General features: G+C 43.6%; 1 protein-coding gene across 5 annotated transcripts in view; it reads left to right on the forward strand.

Annotated features, from left to right (window-relative positions):
• Window positions 1-1303: 1303 nt before the first annotated feature.
• Window positions 1304-23216, forward strand: part of dab2 (DAB adaptor protein 2) — a 55650-nt gene continuing 33737 nt past the window's right edge. For 2 of the 5 annotated variants that reach the window (XM_078560315.1, XM_078560350.1), the window contains exon 1: window positions 8456-8656. The gene's annotated coding sequence lies outside the window, so the exon portion shown is untranslated. Of the gene's footprint in view, window positions 1534-8454; window positions 8657-14073; window positions 14262-23216 lie in introns of those variants that run through there. The other 3 variants (XM_078560324.1, XM_078560342.1, XM_078560333.1) reach the window with 3 other exon arrangements.

Raw genomic sequence — 23216 nt, forward strand, 5'->3', positions numbered from 1 at the left:
TTGGAGGTCAGTCATCTCAACTGCAGGAGTTCCTCAGGATAGTGTCCTTGGCCTGATCATCTTCAGCTGCTTCATCAATGACCTTCCTCCCAACATAAGGTCAGAAGTGGGAATGTTCACTGATTGCTGATTTGTACAATGCTCAGCACCATTCACAAGTCCTCAGATACTGAAGCAGTCCATGTCCAAAGGCAGCTCAGCACCATGCCTTACAGGCAAATGCTGGCCCAGGAAGTGAAACCCACATCCCATGAATGAAAAAATCTGGCAGCTATGATGTCCATTGACAGACAATGCACTTGAGTCTAGCCACCAAATCTTGTAGAAATGGGGATAAAGCAGCTAAGTCAAGTGGTGGTTCTCTGGCTTGAGTCCACGCATTGATTTCAGATGCCAGTCCAGTGGCTTGCTTTGTTTTCCAATTGATGCTGTTTTGGCAAGGGTGGGGGCGGGCAGGGAGGTCAGGCACTATGGTGTGGTGCTGGGGCAATTCTTTCTAGATCGGATTGATTCCATTGCACTAATGAAGGTCTAGTTTGTCCTAACCCTCCATATCCAAATTAACCAGTTATTTCTCATTAGAGCAAGTGGCAGCTGTTCCACTTATAAATTAATAAATTTACAATTATACAAAGACAGGTTATCCAGCCCATCTGGTCTCCATCTAACCTATTTCATCCTAACCCTCAGCATACCTTATTTGTCTTTCTCAAAGAGATGAGTACATCGAATACATTTAACCAACAGGACTTGACTAATTTGTATCAATTAACACTTAACACAAGCAAATAAAACTTGTGAACTCTACCCTAGAGTAAGAGGTGGATTCTCTGTTAGGGTAGAGAGTTATGAATGGGTCATTTCAGAATCAAAGTTCAGCTGACTGGAGCATTCCAATCCTTGGTCATCTTTGTAACCATTACACCAATCACAAGGTAGAAATAATCTGTTTTGAATTGGAAGCTGTAGACTGGAAATGCAGGATTTTCCAAGATAGTTGGTCCACAAGATATAGCTGCTGCTTGATGTTGCTCAGCGAATTGGTCAGCATCTGGGACTGGAATATTCCTGGTTATCATAGGGTTAACATAGACCCAGACCCTGTTGCTCCATTCCAGGGAAGTCTGTAATTTGTAGCTAGGAATTTGGGGGTGGGTATGGGGTGTTCCCAATGCTATTCTCCTTTTTGTCACTGGAGGTATTAAATATTTATCTTGGACCAGACCTAAATTCCATCTAATTGGATAATGAGTTCCAGATGAAAGTTGGAGTTCTCATTGTCAGATCTGTTTGTTCAGTTTGATGCAGTGTGTTGAAGTCACTGCACACATCATGAAGTATGCTACAAGGCTTGCACTGTTTGCCTGTGGCTGTGCTCCAGTTTCCTGTACCTATTCTGCAGGAATAGGATACAAAACCTCCTTTGTGAGGAGTCAGTTTCTGTAACTGGAGTCTGGGTTGTTAAAGCTGCCTTTTTATGCTACATAGTTTTGTTCTGGGGGAATCTATGCTTCAACTGCATCAGATGAGAAGGTAAGTCTGTTTCTTGCACCTTGTGTGTCCATCCTGCATCAAGTTGAACTGAGGCAGTGGGTGTAGGTTAACCATCTATCTGACAGGCTTGGTCTGTTTAAGGGGAAACTTCTCTCCTTCACAGTAGTATGGATGTGTGACTCTGCTTTGAGACTTGTATATGTGGGAGGGAGATTTTTCACCTGGAGTACAAATTTTAAGGAAGGATTTTCTAGACTGGAAACACAATAGAACAGACCTGTGAGGGATGATCTGAAATTTGGATTGTAGTACAGCAAGGAGCAAACCATAACTTGCACTACCCTGATGCTGGTCCCTGGATAGGACCAGTGGGGGGGAGACTATGACTTTACAAAGATGGAATTTTCTGGCCTTGCCCAGTGCCAGGATCACCCAGTCCTGACGGATGATGGGCTTTTGGCTGTCCTGCATTCCCTATGGCAGAAAAATCCTGGTCCAAAAAGTTTGAATGTATTTCCATTTTCCTTCTTGGGACCCTGTCTCCGATTCTCCACCTCACCTGGGCTGCTGGTTTTCCCAGTCAATCAAGCACCTCCCACCCTCTTCTCACTCCCAACCCCACCTTTTTTTGACCTGTGCCCCAGAATATTTTGAGCTTCAGCCATATGTGCAGAGTCCCACTGGCTGCCTACCTTGGTACCACTTGGAGATTTTGGAGACAAACAGAGTTGAACGCCTAGCTTGGCACTTGACTGAGGCAGAGGGTAAGATTTGGGAAGAACAAAGCAAGTGAGGACAAGCTAGCTGCAGAGACAGCAGCATTCTGCGTTTGACCTCTTAGTGCCAGCATCTACAACTGGCACCAGTGTCTAGCATTTCAAGTTGACTTGCCTCAAGAGTGCTGATTCAGTAAATGAACATCCAGTTTGAGCTCTTACAATTCTACTTGGCTCACTTTTCCAAACATGAACTGCATGTCAAATCACTCCAGAAGCCTTTATTTTGTCTGCAGGCCTTGTCAAACAGATGTAAGTTATTCAGTAGGGGAACTGAAGTAAATGGTTAATTGACGAGTTGGTCTCCATGGTGATGCCCATGCTCCTCCTCCATTCTGAATCTTGTCGGCAGTTAGCAGTTGGTACCACAATTCTAGGATGCAGTGAGTGAGAACAGTCCTCCCTCCCATCACAACACAATTCTGATTGTTGGCTTAATTTGTGCCACACCTAAAAGGGGATCTGAAAGGAATCCTTGAGCATTTTTTAATAAAATTTGGGATTGGTTCCATTTTTTTTCTTCCTCAGTTTTTAGGTAACTTCCTAATTAGTAAGTAACAGACTCCAAATATACTGGAGCTGTACCTAAACTGGAGTTCTGGCCACTAAGGTGGCACTCTGTTCTCTGCATTCCTCCCCCAAAATTTTGAAAGTAACAAATGAAAAGACAGTCACTTAATTTTTAAGTATTGCAGCTGTGTACCCTAGAGAATTGTCCAACTGAGGATGATTGGTATTAACTCAAGGCACCACAGTTGTATTAGTTGACCCTTGGAGCATGTGCTGGTAGCATCTTGATGATCTGTACCTGCTTGAGGGACAATAATCAGAGCAGGCTAGCTAATGACTAGAATTGTCACCTTGGTTTGGTGACCTGTACCTGGTGTTTGGGAGTGGAGTCTTTCCCTCCATCCCAGAATCTCAAAGAAAAATGCCATCCTAATTGAGAAGCTGATGCCTCAAGGTGCAATCCTCTCCAGTAATTGGCGGCTTCACTTGCATGGGTAAGTTTTCATTTGCAGTACAAAGTTTGGTTGACAGCCAGACTGACCCTACACAATACAGCTGGTCACTGTACCACTCTATTTTTAAAGCTGTAATGCTTTGACCCAAGGGCCTAGATACAGCTTTGAAGGTTGACAACATCCTAAAAGGTTCACACTTTAGCTGCTGTTTCCATGTGGAAGAGGAAGGAACTTTTTAATGCTGTCATACCTAGTTAAATGTTTTGACAGTGGGCATTTGGATGGGCCTGTACAGCAAGCTGTTTGACTTGAAGGGATTTTGAAAACTAACTTGCCAGTTTCTTGTTGAAAACTGGCCTTGCATAAATCAGTAACTGAGCTATTCCTAAATCAAGGAAGATGATATGCTTCCTTATCCTGCCCTGCTGAATGCTAGATTAGGATGATTTGTTGTGACTACAAGTGAACATGCTGTTCAGTCTCTTAAACACAATCTTTTATCTTGTTGCTGCCTCAACAACCCTGTGACATTTTTCTAATATCAGGGAGGTGGGCAACAAATGGAGCAGAGACCCCCCTCTTCTTTCCCACCCCCCCCCCCCCCACCTCACCCAAAAAAACATGTCTTCCCTTTGCCTTGAAACTTGAAGATAAACATTGGGCAATAAGACTCGTTTAAGCAAATTGCAGCATGTATAAAGTATTTGCACATTTTTTTTTTAGTGCAGTAGCTCCTCAGCTTGGCATGCCTGCAATTGCTTAGCTGTCTGAGCTCACTGCTCATTTCCTGGCCATGCTGGGTTACATGAAACAAAATTGTGATGCTAGCCAGATTTGATTCCGTTTTAAAAAAAAAAACCCAGTGCCAGCAACTGCCATCACTGAAATAATTGGGGTCCTATCTTTGGCATTGCTTTTCAGTCTCTTCACACCTTCACTCCTGCTCCTCCATTTCCATCTTTAAGATATTGCAAAAACATCACTGAGGACTCCTGGTCTCTGCAGAATTCTAATTGGGATTGACCAATTTAGTCTGTCACACGTCTGAGTAGTTAACTGGATGTGGATAGCCTGTCCAGTTTCATTCATCAATCATGGGATGTTGCTCAAATGCCATGGGTTCAAGTCTTATCCCAGAGACTTCAGAACAACCCAGAGGTGCCATTTTTCAAATGGAGACATTAAAGCTTCCCTGTCTGTCCCTCCAACATTAATAGATTAGCTGGTTATTATCACACTGGGACCTCATGATATGAAAACAGCAGCTTTCACTACATTGCAACACAGTGCCATACATAGTCTTTTTTTCTCTTTCACAGGACATGGGTGTTGCTAGACTAGTATTTTTATTGCCCTTGAAGGTGGTGGTGAGCCACTGCAGTCTGTGTAGACAAACCCAGTGCTATTAGGAGGGAGTTTGAGGATTCTTGACCCAGTGACAGTGAAAGAACAGCAATAGTTCCACATCAGGATGGTGAGTGGCTTGATGGGGAACTTGCAGGTGGTGGTGTTCCCATCTATCTGCCACCCTTGTCTTTCTATATGGGTTTGGAAGATCCTTCAAAGGAGCCTTGGTGAGTTGCTGCAGTGCATTTACTCAATGGTGTACACATGCCACTGCCTCCAGTAGAGAGTGCATGTTGGTGATTGATGAAGTACAAAATAGGCTGCTTTGTCCTGGACAGTGTCCAGCTTCTTAAGTGTTGTTGGAGCTGCACTCATCCAGGCAAGTGGGGAGTATTCCATCACAGTCCTGACTTGTGCCTTGTAGTTGCTGGACAGGCTTTTGGGAGTCAGAAGGTGAATTACTCTCCTCAGAATCCCCAACCTCTGACTTGTAGCCACAGTATTTGTGGCTGGTTTAGTTTCTAATCAATGGTATCCCCCAGGATGAGACCAGTTTCAAACCAGTGAAATTGAGGGAGTGATCCATTCCTAATGAAAAATGGAATCTAATTATCTAATCTGGGAAACAAGGGGAAAGTTGTGGGAATATTTGCAATGGATGCGAGCTCAGCATTCCCTGGGAATGGTTGAGGGTTTCGATTTTATTCACTAGAGAGCAGAGAAGTCTCTACATTGGTCACTCAGTTGTTTGGAATTTTGGATCCTTGTGATGAGGGATGGGTGTTCAATAAACCCTCTGCTTGTGCTGTCTCTCCAGGAGTTGGCAACTGCTGCTGATTGCCTTCCAACTTGAGGTTTCTAAAGCGGTCCCATACTGATCCTGGCTGGGCGCTTCTTCCCCCCCCACCCCGAGATGAACTTCCCTTGACCCTCCAAGTACCATGCCCTGAAATGGCATGGCAACCATAGACATCAGTGGTCATAATGCTTGGCAAGGTACTGCAGTGGTTTTCATTACCTTCAGCAGATGGCTGACCAGATTCTGCTGTTGCCACCTGTCAATATATGTTGCAAGGATTTACAGGTTGATGATCAAATCTGCTTGGTTGCATTATGAGCACTTTCCTAAAGTCCTAGAGTGGGACTTCACCCTGGAGCTGAGGGGAGAATGACTGCCCTTGACATCAAGGCCACAATTGACTAGTATCAAGGAGCCCTAGCAAAACTTGGAGTCAATGGGAATCAGAGGAAAACCTTCACTGGCTGGAGTCCTACCTAGCACAAAGGAAGATGGTTGTTGGTCAGTCATCTCAGTTCCAGGACATCACTGCAGGAGTTCCTCAGGGTAGTGCCCTTGGCCCAACCATCTTCAGCTGCTTCATCAATGGCCTTCCTTCCGGCATAATGTCAAGTGTGGATGTTTGCTGATTGTTCAGCACCATTATGGCCTACTTCAGTATCTGGCAGTATGTCCAAATGCAAAAAGACCTGGACAATATCCAGGCTTGGGCTGACAAGTGGCAAGTAACATTCTCACCAAGGGTCAGGCAATGACCAAGAGAATCTAACCATCACCCCTTGATGTTCAATGGCATTACCATCACTGAATCCCCCTCTATCCTCAGTTACCATTTTTCAGTAACTGAACTGAGCCAGCCATAAATCTTGTGGCTACAAGAGCAGGTCAGAGGCTAGGAACCCTATGGTGAGTAACTCGCCAAAGCCTGTCCACAATCTACCTGGCATAATTCAGGAGTGTGATGGAATACTCCCCACTTGCCTGGGTTGAGGGCAGCTCCCACAACACATGAAGCTTTTCATCATCCAGGACAAAGCAGCCTGCTTGATTGACACCATGCCCACAAACATTCACTCCCTCCACCACCGATGCACAGTGGCAGCAGTGTGCACCATCTAAAAGATGCACTGCAGGAATTTACCAAGTTTCCTTAAACAGCACCTTCCAAACCAATGACCACAGGCAGTAGGTGGAGGGGAACTTGCAGGTGGTGGTGTTCCCATCTAAATCACTCAACACCCTGATTTGAAAATATACTGCCATTCCTTCACTGGATCAAAATCCTGGAACTCCCTCCCTAACAGCACTGTGGGTGTACCTACACATGGACTGCAGCGGTTCAAGAAGGCAGCTCACCACCACCTTCTCAAGGGTAATTAGGGATGGGCAATAAATGCTGGCCCAGCCAGTGAAGCCCACACTCCATGAATGAATGAATGAATAAAGCTTTCTGATCAGGCCAGGATGGGATGTTACCCACTGTCACCTGTATTCCTTTAACTTTTTGCCTGCAGTTTTCTACTTTGTAGCTAACTTCCAATCCCTTTCTCTGCACACTAACCTTCATTGTCATGTGTGCTGTATGGTACCTTATTGGTTGTCTTCTGAAATTCCATGTATACCAAATCTATATCCCTTCATCTCATTAAAATTCAAATGGGATTAACCTGACTTTAAATTTGAAGTTTCTTTTGCTAAAGTTCTACTGGCTTGTGTTCAAACCAATTGGTCTCTTGTTCCCTGATTTTACTTCTAACTGTAATTATCTGTTTCAATAGGCCATTTCTGATTCCTCCGTTCTTGAGGTGGCCAGATATTGGATGGAGTGTACACAGCCTTTAGGAAGCTTAAGCTATTAAGGACAAGAGAGAATATAGAATTGGGGCAAGTTGAGGCTGTTTATCCAGTGATACTTTGTCCCTCTGGGACTGCTATTCAGTACATGATTGGATACAGGCCTAAATCCTGTAAATACAAGTTTGTGTAACTAAACTTGAATGGTAAGTTTCCATACTTAATACTCCAATTGGTCCATATTGCAATAATGGTGACTTACTGGAATGAGTATATCCACTTGAGTGAAATGAAGACTTGATCGCCTTTGCCTCACTCAGATAATTAACCTTGTAAAATTGAAGACTAATTGATCTAATAAATGTTCTAATGGAGTTTGGGAATTGAGGCATAGATTACAAAACTGAAATATCATTTTGCCTTTAAACAGTGTTTTGGGACCATGCAATTCAGTGTGGTAGAAACTGGAATTTTCCAACTAAAACCACTGGTTTATGGGAGCTATGATCCTTTCTTTGGAGCCAGGAGGAATTGGGAGGGTTTTTTTTTAACCCAAACCCCCTCCCATTGGCCACTACCAGACAGGCAGCCCAAGATTTCTTGTTGGGTGAGCTGCCAAAATTGGGGCCCAGACTAGGGCACTTCCAGTAACTGCATTAGAGGATAAAGGTACAAGATTAGAACTACTAGAGTGGGCCAGCACTGCCACAAACTGCACGAGCGCACCATTTCCATGTGTCATTTCTGAATCCTTGTTGTCTGTTCTTCATACTGAGCATCCCTGCACACACTGGCCACAGAGCTAACCTAATCACAATGATTTGAATTGAGCGGGTTGGGTGAATGTTAAACTTGGCCCATTGTCCTTTTTTTGAGCATTTTAATGTTATCTAAATTTAATTGTAATCTGCCAGAGTGTGGGACCGGGTTGAGGCCAGCCAATTAATCCTCTGAATAGGCAGTGCACCCAGTTAACCCTGGGATTGAGGTCAGATGCCAGAGTTGGTCCTAAAAACAGCTATTCACAGGCACCTGGTGTTAATCCTAGAGTGACAGGGTTGGGAGGAAAGGGGGTGAAGTTTGTTTTAATCCTATATTTGCAACATGGATGAAGGCGAGGCGAAGGATTAATCCTGAAGTGACATGTTGGAATGCAGTGGAGACGCAAGGGTTAATCCTGAATGTGGGGAGTGTGTGCACACAGGGTTAATCCTGAATGTGGGGAGTGTGTGCACACAGGGTTAATCCTGGAATGACAGCATGTTGAATGGGGGAGGCTGTTCCTGTTCAGATTGCAGCACATTCCACTGAAGCTTCAGCTGCCAGGATCTGATTGGAAACATCTCCGAGGCCACAGCAGTCTCCACCCTGGGGGTCAAACTGCAGCTAAACACTTGCACCAGCCTCCGAGCTCAGTGTCTGTCTCGGTCCTGCCAGTTATATGGGAAATGTGGACTAAACCAGGTGACTCGGTCAGGCTGGTAAGTTTTCTGAAACTTTTGTGCACTTGACGTATCCTAATTTTAGCTGATTTGTATGCAAGAGTTAGACCTAGTATCAACTTTGTTTCTGTCTGTCTAATCACACCCCTCTGTTCAAAGTACTTCACACTGCTTCCAAAGTGAAGTTGGTCTGTTGTAGATTGGAGTGTTTACTGTAGCTAAGTGCATGTGAAATCTTTTGGCTTGTAATGTCAGACAAGTCTGATCTGGTGTAGACTGAACTGACTGTAAAGTTGTCTAACTGCAGCATCTGTAGTTTCCTGCTTTTACTTGTTTCAGTGAGACTTCAGTTCCCCTTGTCGTCCCCCCCCCTCCTCCAGTGGAGTAGCTGTTAATGTACATCCAGCACAGGGGGGGTCTTGTAGCATACTTGGCATGGCTTGTTGGGGTGGAGAGGCTTCTGTGCTGGGTGGGGGCAGGGTGAACACCTTTTTTTTTTACTAGTTGCAGACTCCCTCTAAGGGATTGATACTCTCTCAGCTTTTAAGGGATTTATGTAACAAGGGTATCTCTTCTCCACACCCCCACCTGCCCCATACCAGAGTGGGGAAGTAACACTAGTACTACCTAGAACCATTAATCAATGGCTGACTGCACATCACTGGGTTCAAGCATCCTGGCCTAAATGGAGAATCCTTTCACTTTGATGGTGATGCTAGCCAGTTCTGTCATAGAATCTTATGACCATTGTGATTTATCTTTTAGAAAAAAATTAGCCAATTAAACACCCCAGCTGTTTACTGTAGCCCAAATTTCACTTTTCCAAGTGTTAGTCACTTCCACCCTACAGCATTAATAAACCAACCCCCCCAGCTATGTTCTGTGGCTGTTTCTTGTCTCAATCCAATTCCAATTTAGATTCAAAAGCTGATATTGGTGACTCAAACATTTCTGGCAAATGTTTTAAAAACCTGTTGGCCTAGGGCTCCGGTAGTCCTGAAGCATGTTGTTAACCCTCCTCCACAGATGATACTTGTTTTTCCACCATTTTGTTCCAAATTTCCAGCATCTGTGGTATTTTGCTATTGTATTAGCGGTTTTAGCCTTAACTGCCCTCTACCTTGTAGGCTGTGTCTATCACATTGAATAATTGGAAACCTTTCCAGTAGTAACACTGCATTAATAGTGCAGGAACCATAACAAAAACAGAAATACCTGGAAAAACTCAGCAGGTCTGGCAGCGTCGGCAGAGAAGAGCACAGTTGACGTTTCGAGTCCTCATGAGTGCAGGAACCATAGCTGGGTTGTGGTAATCTACCTGTGCTGAACTGCAGCTGTCTCCTCCTCTCCAGTGGGAGCTTAATATATGCCAGTAATGGAAGTAGATTTGACATCGCACCTTGAACATGAGTGTTCAGAAACTCATATCGGGTATGATGGTTGCATACAGTAATTTGGTCTCCTCCCCAGGAGAATTGGTAGCTAGGAAGTTTTTCAGATCAGGCACTGAAAACAATAGCTTCAACTAAGAATTTCTGCTCATCCAGTATTTCATGTCACTAGCAAACAGTGGAGGAGTTTGTGCAGCAGATACATGTGAAGATGTTACTGAGGGGTAGTGTGTACATATGGCAGTGAGGAAAGGATAATCCTTGACAAAACCAGAAACAGAAATACCTGGAAAAACTCAGCAGGTCTGGCAGCATCGGCGGAGAAGAGTACAGTTGACGTTTCGGACTCGAAACGTCAACTGTACTCTTCTCCGCCGATGCTGCCAGACCTGCTGAGTTTTTCCAGGTATTTCTGTTTCTGGTTTTGTTTTGGATTTCCAGCATCTGCAGTTTTTTGTTTTTATCTCAAGGATAATCCTTGGGCTGAGCTGTCTCTGGTTGTGCTTCTCACTCTTGGTCATTGGCAAGTTGGCATCTATTACCCATCCCTAGGTAGTGAATGCTTTGATGCAATAGTCCTTGACCGGAGTCACAGGAAGGACAGGGTTTTGTGTGTTTTTTTTTTTACAACAATCCACTTCATGCTCACTTTCACTGGTATTAATTTCCAGGTTTTAAATTCCAATTCTCCCATTGCCCGTGGTGGAATTTGAACTGTTCTCCATTTCAACCCAGCCTTATACACCTTGAGGCTAAATGAGATGCTAAGCTGAAGACATCCCATGCTCAGTAGATTGCCTCAGTGCAGCTCCACTCTATAAATAAATGTACTGGAGTATATCCAAATCCTTTTGTTTTCCTTTCTCCATGAGCCAGTGTGGACAAAAATAAAATGGGTTGTCATTTCGGATCTAATTTTAAGATGGGGATCAGCACTGTCGGTGGCTAACTGAAGTCATCAAACTTTTTTTAAAATCTTTGTCTTGCTGCTTTGGCTGGCCTTTCTTCTCCTTCCTCCCACCCTGAACTTTAACTGATCAACTCTCTCTAGTTACATTTGCTCATCCGACTCTGTCCCTACATAGTCTTTCCAGATTAGAGTTAAAATTCACTCTCACTTTCAGGTCAGTCTGCTTCTTTCACTCTAAGATAAAAGCAAAATACTGCAGATGCTGGAAATCTAAAACAAAAATAGCTGGAAAAACTCAGGTCTGGCAGCATCTGCGGAGAGGAATGCAGTGCATTCCTCTCCGCAGATGCTGCCAGACCTGAGTTTTTCCAGCTATTTTTGTTTTTGCTGCTTTCACTCTCCCGGTTTACACTGGTAAAATGTTAAAACATCTGCATTGTATCTCCAGCTCCACTCATCCCTAAAAGCTAGATCTCTACACTGTAATTCTAGCCCCTCCTGCATCCCCCAACTTTAATCTCTATCATAAGACAGCTGAAAGCATAGCTAGCTTCCTCTGGTCATAAGCTCAGGAACTTCTCCCGAGGATGTGTCTTTTAGAATCCACCTCTTGAACCACGTTTTTGTCACCCTGTCCTGTCCTAATTTACCATGAGGTGTTATGACCCACCCACCCAGGGGTGAGGTTCCCCAAGTTGTTGATTTCAGGCAAGACTCAATTGGTCACCATCCAGCTGGGACATCCCCCCGCACCCCCCCCCCCCCCCCCCCCCCCCTCCAAACAAATGATGCCCTAGGTGAGGGATGAACTGGCTCTGTCTTTATTTAGCCCCCTTTCTGTTGGTCACAATTTTTAATTTAAAGGATCCCTTTTGAGGATACTTTTTTCCCAGACCCAATCATTCTGGTTTTGAAGAAGCCAATTGGATCAGACTTGGTTAAAGGAAAGAGTAAGTTCATGAACCACTAAATGAAGAAAAATAAACATGCATACATGGTCATACAGCTTAAAAGTAAGTATTTCACTTGGTCCAGTAGATTTGACTCCAGTGGATGATGTCAGTTTTAAGGTTCCAGTAGTGTTGAATTCAGAGGGAGACTGGGATACCTGCAAAATGGTGATTTGCACGGGTATGTGTGGCTGATACTTCTGAATTGAACTTACCAGCACTTGCTTTCAGCACACCCACTGACAGACGAGTTCAGCTTCTCAGCTCACTTTTAACCCCTTTTTGTATATTACAAGTGGGAAGTAAATTCACATCTGTCTGGGTGTTGTTCACAGGATTTCTTAATTCCCCTCCCATTATGCTCCATTTCCTTTACTGGAGGGAGCAATTGGGTCCTGGATGTCTTTAAAAAGTACCTCATCTGGCAACAGGGTGGGGTTCCATTATCTCAGTTGCCCAATAGCATTCCAGCCAGTGGCTTGTGTGGATTTTTAAACTTGAGTTCAATATTTCAGATGCAGTTTGGTGTTTTTTCTTTATCGTGACAGGCGCTAAATAAATGTAAGTTGTGGAGGGGGTGAAATGAGGTTGGCACTGTTTCTGGGGAGGCAAAGGAAATGAGGAATCAGCACTTCAAGCCTGCTCCACCATTCAAAACCCTAGCTAATTTTCTACCTCTACTCTTTGTGCACTATTCTCTTCCCCTCCCAGAGCACCTAAAGAATTAAGTGATGAACAATGAGCATCCATGGCTGAAGTACAGAATTAAGATTCTCAACCCTTGGAAATTTCTTTGCTGAATGCCCACGCCTTCTAAGAATGTGATCTGACCTTCTAGATTCTTCGAAACAGGAAGAAATAATTTTTTTTAGAATTCTTTGGTAACAAGCAGGATAGACAAAGGGGAAGCGGTAGATGCAATATATTTCAATTTCCAAAGGGTGTTCAATAAGGTACCACAGAAGGCTTAAGGTAAGAGCCCATGATGTTGGTAACATGGATAGAGGACTGGCTAGCTAACAGACAAGAGTTGGGATATGGGGGACATTTCAGGATAGCAACCTGTAACTAGGAGTGCTACAGGGATTGGTGCTGGGGCCACAATTATTTACAATATATATATTAATGACTTGGGTGAGAAGTGAATGTGTTATCGCAAAAGTTTGCAGATGACCCAAAAATAGGTGGGAAGGCAAGTGGTGAGGATGACAGTCTGCAGAGGGATATAGACAGGTTAAAGTGAGTAAGCCAAAAAGTGGCAGATGGAATATTAATGTGGGAAAATGAGGTTATGCACTTTGGCAGCAAGAATAGAGGAGCTGAATATTATTTAAATGGAGAAAGACTGCAGAAAGCTGCAGCACAGGGATTTGGGGGTCCTCGTGCATGAATCACAAAAAGCTAACATACAAGTTCAGCAGGTAATAGGGAAGGCAAATGGAATGTTGGCCTTTATTTCAAAGGGAACGGGGTATAAAAATAGGGAAGTCTTGCTAAAACTATACAAGGCACTAGTTAGACCACATCTAGAATACTGTGAACAGTTTTGGTTCCCTTATCTGAGGAAAGATATACTGGCATTGGAGGCAGTCCAGAGAAGGTTCTCTAGGTTGGTCCTGGGTATGGAGGGATTTTCTTATGAGGAGGGGTTGAGTAGGTTGGGCCTGTACTCATTGGAGTTCAGAAGAATGAGGCAACCTTATTGAAACATAAGATTCTTAGGGGGCTTGACAGGGTAGATGCTGAGAGGCTGTTTCCCCTTGTGGGAGAGTCTAGGACCAGAGGGCATAATCTGAATAGGGGGGTGCCCATTTAAGACAGATGAAGAGGAATTTCTTGAGGGTAGTCGATCTGTGGAATTCTTTACTGCAGAGGGTTGTAGAGGCTGGGGTCATTGAGTATATTCAAGGCTGAAAGATTTTTGAGTAAGGTAATCAATGGTTATGGGGGAGGAAAGGCAGGCAAGTGGAGTTGAAGATTATCAGATCAGACATGATATTAGTGGAACAGACCCTGGGTTGAATGGCCTACTCCTACAGCATGTGGTCTTATGGTCAGGGGAAACATTACTCTACATCCACCCTATTCTGTCCTTTAATTCTGTTTCTGTTGGATCGTCTCATTCAATCTCTCAGGGAATATAGGCATAGTTTAATCAATCTCTCCCCACCCACCCCACCCCCAAGCTCCCCACAGGACAATCTCTTCATCCCAGGAACTAGCCTAGTGAACCTTTGCAACACTCAAGGGCAGTTATATCCCCAAATGCTCCACATTTGGTCACACCGATGCCCTATATAATAAGACTCTTAATCTCAGGTTTGAGGATGCACAGGGACAACTCTCCATCGAGTGTCCTGTTACACTACCCCACAACTCCTTGGAAACCTCAGGTGATAATTTCCCAGCCTACTCCACCATCCAGTCTGATCAGCCCTGATCTGTACCTTGACTCCACTTGGCCGGTTGTCTTTTCTTAACAAATCTACTTTGGAGCATTTTAGTTCACCCACAAGTTTTAGGGGCGCAAAATGTTTAAATGAGCTTAATTTCTGACACCTTGTTTTAGCTTTTTCAGCAGGGTTTTATGCATTCTCAGTAAATCGTGATCATTTTTAGTAGTCCCTGGAACCCCTAAGGAATGCAAGTCAAATTTATGTATTTGTAACCTGGCCCTTTCAATTAACCCTTTTAAGTTCTTGGGTGGCAACTCCAGTCCCCCTTCCTCTCCCCACAAACTTGAGCATTCATTGCAATACAGAGCAATTGCAGGTAATTCAATTGCTAAGGGCCAGTTAAGTAAATATAGACTATCTTGCATTAAGGTGCTGTGATTTGAGTGCAATTATGTACTATTTGATGGTGCACTATCCTGGGTGTCAAGTGGAAAGATAGATGCCCTGGTGGGAACCAATGGCTTTCAGTATAATTAACAAAAACTGTAGGGCCTAATCCCTTGAGGTTTCAGAGCGAACATCCAAGAAATAAGATTGTCTAAATTCACAATATTAATGAAGTGCTGTGAAAGTGATTAAATACAAAGTTATCACCCCAACCTGGCTCAGCTTTGCCTCCACTGGGCCTAGAGAGACAGGAACAACCCATTGCTGGCTTCACTTGTATTCTCCAATCTGTTTCCTTTCATTTTGTTTAACTTTATTTCCAATTTCCTTATTTCATCCTTTTCATTAGAGCTACACTTACCTCAGTATCATTTAACATTTTTCTCCCCATACTTAATGTTCTGGTGCAGCTGTTTTAATTAATTGAGTTTTCTTCAGGGATCTGTAGGGCCTAGTCTATGCTGTAATCCATGTATGTAAGCATCTGACTGCTGTCCTGGGATCCGGTTTGCATTGGGATTTAGATGGGGTTTGCTCTGCATCCTTCCCATCTGAGATGAGTTCAGGGCTGATGAAGTGAGACAGAATAAGACTTGAGGAACCTATCAAATGGTTTAAAGAAACCTTTGGGAATATGGTTGAGGTTCTAGTATGATTTTTACTGAACAGTTTATGCCTTAAGGCTAGGTAATGAGAAAAAGGTCTGTTTCAGTAGCTAGTTTAATTGCTGAATGAACCCCATGGGAGGATTGCAAGGCTTTTGGTGGTAGAGGTCATGGGCTTGGAAGGTGCTGTCTAAGGGCTTGGAGTTGCTGTAGTGCATCTTGTAGATGTACACTGCTGCCATTGCATCAGTGGTGGAGGGAGTGAGATGTCTGTGGATGGGGTGCCAATTGAGTGGGCTGCATTATTCTGGATGGTGTCAAGCTTCTTGAGTGTTGTGGGAGCTGCCCTCATCCAGGCAAGTGGAGAGTATTCCATCACACTCCTGACTTGTGCCTTGTAGATGGTGGACAGGCTTTGGGGATAGGAGCTGAGTTACTCACTGCAGGATTCCTAGCCACTGACCTGCTCTTGCAGCCACAGGTATTTATATGGCTAGTTCAGTTTCTGGTCAATGGTACCACCAGGATGTTAGGGCTGTATTCAGTGATGTAATGCCACAATGTCAAGAAGTGATCATTAGATTCTCATTGGAGATTGTCATTTCCTGGCACTTGTATGGCATGAATGTTGTTTGCCACTTATCAGCCCAAGCATGAATGCCCAGGATATGGGCACAAACACAAGTAATGAAGGGTGCAGAACATGGTGCAAACATCCCCAGTTCTGACCTTGTAGGTCACCAAAGCAGCTGAAGATGGTTTGGCCTAGGACACTACCCTGAAGAACTCCTTGGAACTGCGAGAATTGACCTCCAACCACCACTGACTCCAACTGTCAGTCTTACTAACTGGTTCCCACCTCCCTCACAGCCACTCTGACCTTGCACCCTCTTAGCCCAGTAAGGGGTCCAAAGAATAACCAGTGGTTGAAACAAATGGCATTGGTGCAGTTAAGGGGAAGCTAGCCAGGCATGAGGGAGAGAAACAGTTGTGATGAGATGGGAGGAGGCTCAAATGGAGTATAAACACCAGCATGGAGTGGATGGCCTGTGCCACTGTCCCTGAAGTTATGGGTCATTTTGACTTATGTAAGTGCACAAAGTGCTGCTGGGGAGGGGTTCCAAGGTTTTGACCCAGTCCCAGTGAAGGGATGGTGATAGTTAGTCATGGGAAGTGATGGTGCTCCCAAGTACATGCCTTCCTCGGTTGGACAGGCCTGAGCAAGCTGCTGTGGTCGATCCTGTAGATGGTACTGGGTGGAGGGAGTGACTGTCTGCGATGTGTGATTGTGACTTGCTGATTCTTGCAAGATTCTTTGATCCTGTCACATGGGTTCATCTTGGCTGCAAAATCTCCCCTCCAGCATCTGTCCTTGGGGTGAATCAATAAGGTTGGCTGTCCTCCGGCAGGCCCAAGGATTCCAGCAGATACTATTTCAGGGATCAGTTTCAAATGAGACTAGGTTCTGTTCCTGATTCAGGATTTCTGATTGTTCAAATCCCACATTGAGTTTTGTATCTTGCTAGCATCCTTCCCTCAAACCAATTTATAGATCAACTAGCCAACCACATACTTGTGGGATTTTGGCTGTGAAACTGACTTCAGTGGAGGTTTGGAGTGACATTTCCTTGGTTTAGAGTTTCACTGTCTTCCCTCAACAGTAAGCAGAGATTAGGATGTTACAACCTGGGTGCCTGTTTGAGTTTCAGTCTTTCTAAACATTGGACAAGGCACTAGTTCATTGTCCATTATCTTCCAGCTTCAGTGTGGCTAACCTGATGCAAACAAGAGAATTAATCTCCACACATTTCAGCATCAAGGCCCGGGGAGCTCTCTTGGCATTGACCGAGTCAAATATTCACATCTTCTGCATTCTTTCAAAAATGCTTTGATTCCAGGGGAAACTCTAAATCTATTTTAAGAACCCCGAGTATTCCATTGTTAAGGTGTAGTGTCAAGTTTTCCAAATTCCACTTAATGTTCCTGGCAGGCAGTTTCTAAATGAGTGATTAGGACTTTTCCTGCCCCATCCACATGACTAGCTCATATATGTTACTGTCTGCTGAAGGATGACTTCTGTTTTCACTGAAGTCAGTTAACCTGTTCTGGGAAATATCTCTCCCAGGAGCCCTAAGGTCTTCCACTTGGAATAGCAAGGTGTTACACTTCAGTTGGATACCAAACCTCATACACAGTCCCCTTGGAAGGGTAGTAGTCCCATCCCATGTCACCTCCGCACTAGTACTGATGCCCTCAGGAATGGAATTGCGATATTGAAGCTTTCATCTTGCACTTATCAGGACAGTGCTAAACGTCAAATGATCACTATCTTTTTCTTGCAGGAGGAAAGGGAACCATGTGTATTTCCAATATATCGATGCATTCTCAATCTTTGAAATATGCAGCCATGTGTAAGGACTTCCAACACCATCCAGTGATCCAATTTTAAGATGGAGCAGTTTAATGTACTCTCCTTTTTCTCACATGCTAGTTGAGAAATCCACCAACGGGTTTGTCAGTCTATCACAAGCCTACCTTTACTGGCCAATACAGATTTGTATAGCTCCACATGCTATAAGATTGGCCTCATCTTGTAATTTGCTCACCTTGCAAGCTTGACAGAAATGGAGCACAAGGCTAGCCTGTAGGACAATGGCTAACCTGATGAGACTCTACCTCAAACCCTCAAGTGGGCCAAGAGGCCACTATTTAATGACTAGTCTTCCTCCAATTGTCCCTGGAAAGGGAAAATATCAGTTTGAACAGTTCAGGAAGCTGTGCTGCTATGAAAGTGGCATTTTCAGTCCAAAGATGTTCTGCCTACCACAGTTGAGCAATGGCTGTACATCTCAACAATTGATCAAATCAGGCAGCATGTTCCTTTAGTCTGCCCATTACATACAAACTACTAAACAGCCTGCACCTGCAAAGCCAAAAACATGTCTACTGTTGTGATGCAGCACTTGCTAAACAAGTCTGTACTACACTGAACACCAATTTAAGATCAATTGAGCTCTATGGATCATGTGTATGGTGCTTTAGCAGGTATTTGTACACAGACCCATTCTTTGCCAAAAAGGAATATGTTCAAGCCTTGCACCTCTTTTCAATTACACAGGGGCTTGGAACCTATCCTGTCAGTGAGGCATTGCCATCGAGAAGGCAATTGGCACCCTTTTCTGTAGTGTAAATTGAGATTGTTCTAGGTTGACATTCCTGTTTGTCCTGATGAGTGCAAGATGAAAGCTTCAACATGTAGAACAGAACTTGACTGAAAGACCAAATTTTCCCTTATTGGTCCCAAGTTTTTGCCTCTACCAGTTGGGTAGAAGGGACCTGAGGGGTCTCCCCATATCTCCAGAAATTGCCTATATCCTGCTGAAGCCTTGAACCTGGCTGATTTTTTTTAAATACCAGCTGACTCCAGTACAGGTACAGAGTGTACAAGTACAGAGTGCACAGTCCAACAGTCAGGAGTCTAGAGGGATCAAATTGAAACAATTAAAACGTGTATTGGAAAAAGTGCTGGAAGTTTTTCACTACATCAGAAGTTATATTGGCTTAACACTAGTTCTGCTTCTCTCCAGAGGCTGCCAGATCTGCTGAGGTTTCCAGCCAACCTGGGTATTTTACTTCTATAAACATTGAGCCTTGGTTGAACTATACTTGAACCCTACAGAACTGGTCAGGAGAGGGTACTAATCTTGTTTAAACAGGCCCAGGGCTCTTACCTCAATACTTTCTTAGATTTTTTTTTAAAGAACACGCTAGGAGCACAAGTAGGCCACACAGCTCCTTAAGCCTGCTCCACCATCAATAAGATCATGGCTGATCTTAACATCACTCTATATGCCTAACTCCTTCCTAGGAAGAGGTTGGATAAGGTAGGTAGATGCCTCTACTTGCTGAGGAGATTAGAACTGGGATTCTAAAGTTACTGAAAGCAATAATTAATTCAGAAATTTCACTATCATAAAATTGAGAAACATGTACTTGCCTAGTCTCCAATGTATGAGGGAGAAAAAGGAATATAGAAGCATAGGGAGGGGGGTGGTGGGGAGGCTCATGAGCATGAACACTAGCATGAGCTAGTTGAGTTGAAATACTGTCTTTAATATGGCATGACTGGATTATCAGATTTGGCACATTGAATTTAAACAGCTCAGATTTAAAATCCTACTTGAATTGTTGTACCTTATCTGTCCAATAAAATTCTGGGCTTTGAAAAGTGAGATGATGCAAGTATGCAGACTATACTCTAGACACTACAACTGAGTTTTCAAAAATTACTGATGCTATTTTGGGATTGAGAACTTAACTAACTAGACTCGTGTCAGAATTACCTGGGTCTAAACTAAGTTCAAAATCAAATGTTAGTGTAGTACAAGTGGTGCACTGAAGTCTACATCAAGAGAGGCCCATTAACTGCTGGAGAGAAACAAGGAGACTTTAGCTTCTCAAACCCAGTCCACTAGACTTTAGGTCATGGTTGATCTGGACCTATTTTTGGTTGTGATCTTTTAATCTTCTGCAATAAATTTTCTTGGCAGTGCAGAAGGCCACAGGCTTTATGGGTGTGGTCAGGCAATGCACTTGTAGGAGAGGATGAACTGAAATATTTAGATTATATAGTTAGATGTTAATAACTGTCTTCAAAGGAGTAAACTCCTAAACACTGGTCAATGCACAGGACAAAGTGATCATTAGGTGGTGGTTAGAAATCCCTATGGGTTTTTCCTCCCAAGAGTCGAGGGTTCCTGAAGTGTGAAAGATTTGAGATTGGGTTTTGCAGTAATGGAAAAACAGGTTCACTTGACAATAGTTATCTAGATCTATGCCTGACTTTTAATATACTTAATTAACCATTGAGTGTGTACTAAATCTCCAGCTTGTTCAGCAAGTACACCAGCTGTGCTGAACTATGCTTCATCTGTTGCTGGTGCCAAATTGGGGATTCACCTGCAGAAGTTTGGTTGACTTTATACCAACTGGAGTGAACTTCATTCTTGATGGAATAAGATATTGAACTTTCTCAACCAAGGAGTAACGTTCAAAGCATGACATTGGAAGCTGTTTGAGGGGATGAGATATTATTGGCCCAAAGGACCACCATGTGCAGAAGTAGTTTGGGCAATGTATTGTTAGCCTGTGCTACTCTATGTAAGTCTACATGTCACTAGCTGGTTTATGTCTTAGTTGAAGACCTGATGATCTGAGCAAAGGGCAGAGTTGATTATAACCAGTGTTAGTTTGGCAGGGAGAAGCCCAGTTGTGATGCATCTATCTCAACTGGACTTGGCCCACATGCTGCTGTCATCTAGGGAAGGATCTGCTTTAGGTGGACCAGTTGATCAGTTTGCTCTAGGAGTTGACTCTCGAGCTGTTCAAACTAAAAGGAGGCAGGCTACTTGCCAAAGATCATTAATCATTCATATGGAGCAACTGTCCATTTCAGTGCAGAGGGGTTGGTGGTCTGCCTTTCTATAGCACCTTTTCATCTTGGACATAACTTAGTTACTGTTTAGTGTTGTGCTGAAACCATGAATCAGCATCATGGCAAACTTCATGTGCACTTCCCAACAGGGTTATTGGGTCACTGGGAATGAGGCCAACCCTTGATTGGATGAAAGCAGGATTACAACCTTGTGAAGTATATTTGACCACAGATGCCAGTAACTGCATTCCATGTTGGTACAACTAGTTACCTTTATGTATCCATATACCTAACTCACTTGGGAAATTGTCCATTGCCATTCAATGGGAGCTTCCACCTTGGTTCAATATTCTTTGGTTGGATCCTCCTAGTTTGCTGTAAGGGGCAAGGTAAGATTTTGGTATAGTGTAGTGTAATGCAATGCTTCCTGTAAATGTGATTCTTTTTAAAACTTGGTGTTTAAGGCCAAGGTAAATAGTCATATCCCTAGAGTTAAATCAAATTGTCTAAACAATCTAGTCAAGGGAGCTTGACTTCAAACTGTATCACCCTTTTATTCAATGTGACTGAGCCAAAATTCAGGAACCCCCTCAACAGCATTCCATGTACCTACATCACATGGACTGCAGTGGTTCAAGGTGGCTCACCATCTTCAGGGCAATTGGGTATTGGCAATAAGTGCTGGCCTAGCCAGTGATGCTCAAGTCCATGAAAGTCCATTTGCCAGTTAGGCAGCACTTTGACCCTAATGTGGGTCAATTTCTAAAGATTAACCCCTTCACTGAAGAACAGGTGGCTTTTGAGCTCAATTCTTGACATTTGGTTTGATGTGGTTATAGGTAGAACATTACCACTTCCATGTGGCATGTCAGTTTATGGGATTGCACCAATTTGGCAAGGGGGCTTTCAACAAAACTTGTGCATAAGGCTAAGAATGTGACCCTTGTGTATGAAATGTCAACTTGCAGTGATTTTTAATTTCACACTTTGTGGGTATTGCTGGCAATAGTCTGTATTGTCCATTCCTAATGGCCCTGGGGTGAAGGTGCTAGAAGTAGGATCATATTGGTCTTGTTTGTCCTGGTTTGTGTGCTCCTAGACATCAGTCATTCAATTTGACCATAACCCAGTCCATTATAGAGCTGTTCTGACTTGCTGAAACAACGTTCTTGGGTAAACCCCTAATAGTTCGTGTTTAAAAATGTTCATTAGAGCAGTTACCAGTTCTACAAAATAGAACAAACAGCCTCTGGAATAGACTTCTCACCCCTTTACCATTGAACTCCAGAAAAATTCTCATGTAGTGTGACTGGAAAGGCCAACTTGTCCCATCAAATCTGGCAGCAGCTGTGCAGAAATGGTCAAACATGACTTCCTCAGTCAAAACTGTTTCTCTCTCCACATGCTGCCAGTCTTGCTGAATTTTTAACTATACTTTCCACTACCTGGAGTATTTTTGCTTTTCAGTTGTCCACCTCTAGCTGCCTTTAAAAAGATGAGGCAGATCTGGTAGCACCCATTGCCCTTCTCTAGGAGGCTGGAAGTTGCTTGGGAGGTGCTCAGTGTACCATCTCCAAGATGTTTCACTTCTAGCTTCCCATTGTCCTGAATTTGACTTTAGATTGTCTTTAGGATAGTATGACCATTGTGGGCATCAGCAGGCTACTGTTTTAACTATCAGCAGCCCTGCAGTAACCTCCTGGATCAGAAGGATGCAGTGGTCCGTGGCTTGAATTCAGGTATAGGTATCAGTTTGCTTTTAATATCTCAAGTTAGAGTAATACAAAAGCATTGCTGGAATGTGTAGAAAGATGCTTTAACTAATTGCCACCTCCAGTCACTAAACGGAAGGTGGTTTGTGACATCAGGGCAACTTCACAGGCAGTGAAGGGGTTACTGCAAGTTATCTATTTTCCACACCCAAGGTGGAATGGAGATATTGAGGGATAAATATTGGTCTGGGCACCAAGGACGAATTGGTGATATGATGCAAAGAGACTGCATCTGAGTTTGGCTGCTTCAGTCTGCACTGGCTCAATTTGCGCTAAGTGATATGGCTACCATGTTTGAGCAGAAATAAAAGACATCCTCCACCTGTTCTCAGGTCCACACTTTCTCAAACAGATAGACAAGACTGCCTCAACCAGGAGCCCTTTGAGCCAGCTCCGCCATTCAAATGATGTCATGGCTGATTTGTCACCCTGCTCCGTTTCCCATTATCCAAGTGTTTTGATTTACCCATTTGAGTTCCAGTCTTAAGTTGTGTAGTGTTTATAATTTACACACTTGGCCTGGTTTGAATTTTTTCCATCCCCAATTCATCAACTCTCTAACTGGCTGGTTTATCTTGAACTTTAATAAAATCCCCTCTAACCACCTAAATGTCTACCCCTTGACGGTGAATAGTTGAGGTCTCAATCCAAACCCTTAACCAGTCACACTTTTCAGCCAATTAGAGTACAGTAC

Source organism: Cetorhinus maximus, chromosome 2, assembly GCF_964194155.1.
Source record: "Cetorhinus maximus chromosome 2, sCetMax3.hap1.1, whole genome shotgun sequence".
Classification (NCBI taxonomy): Eukaryota; Metazoa; Chordata; class Chondrichthyes; order Lamniformes; family Cetorhinidae; genus Cetorhinus; species Cetorhinus maximus.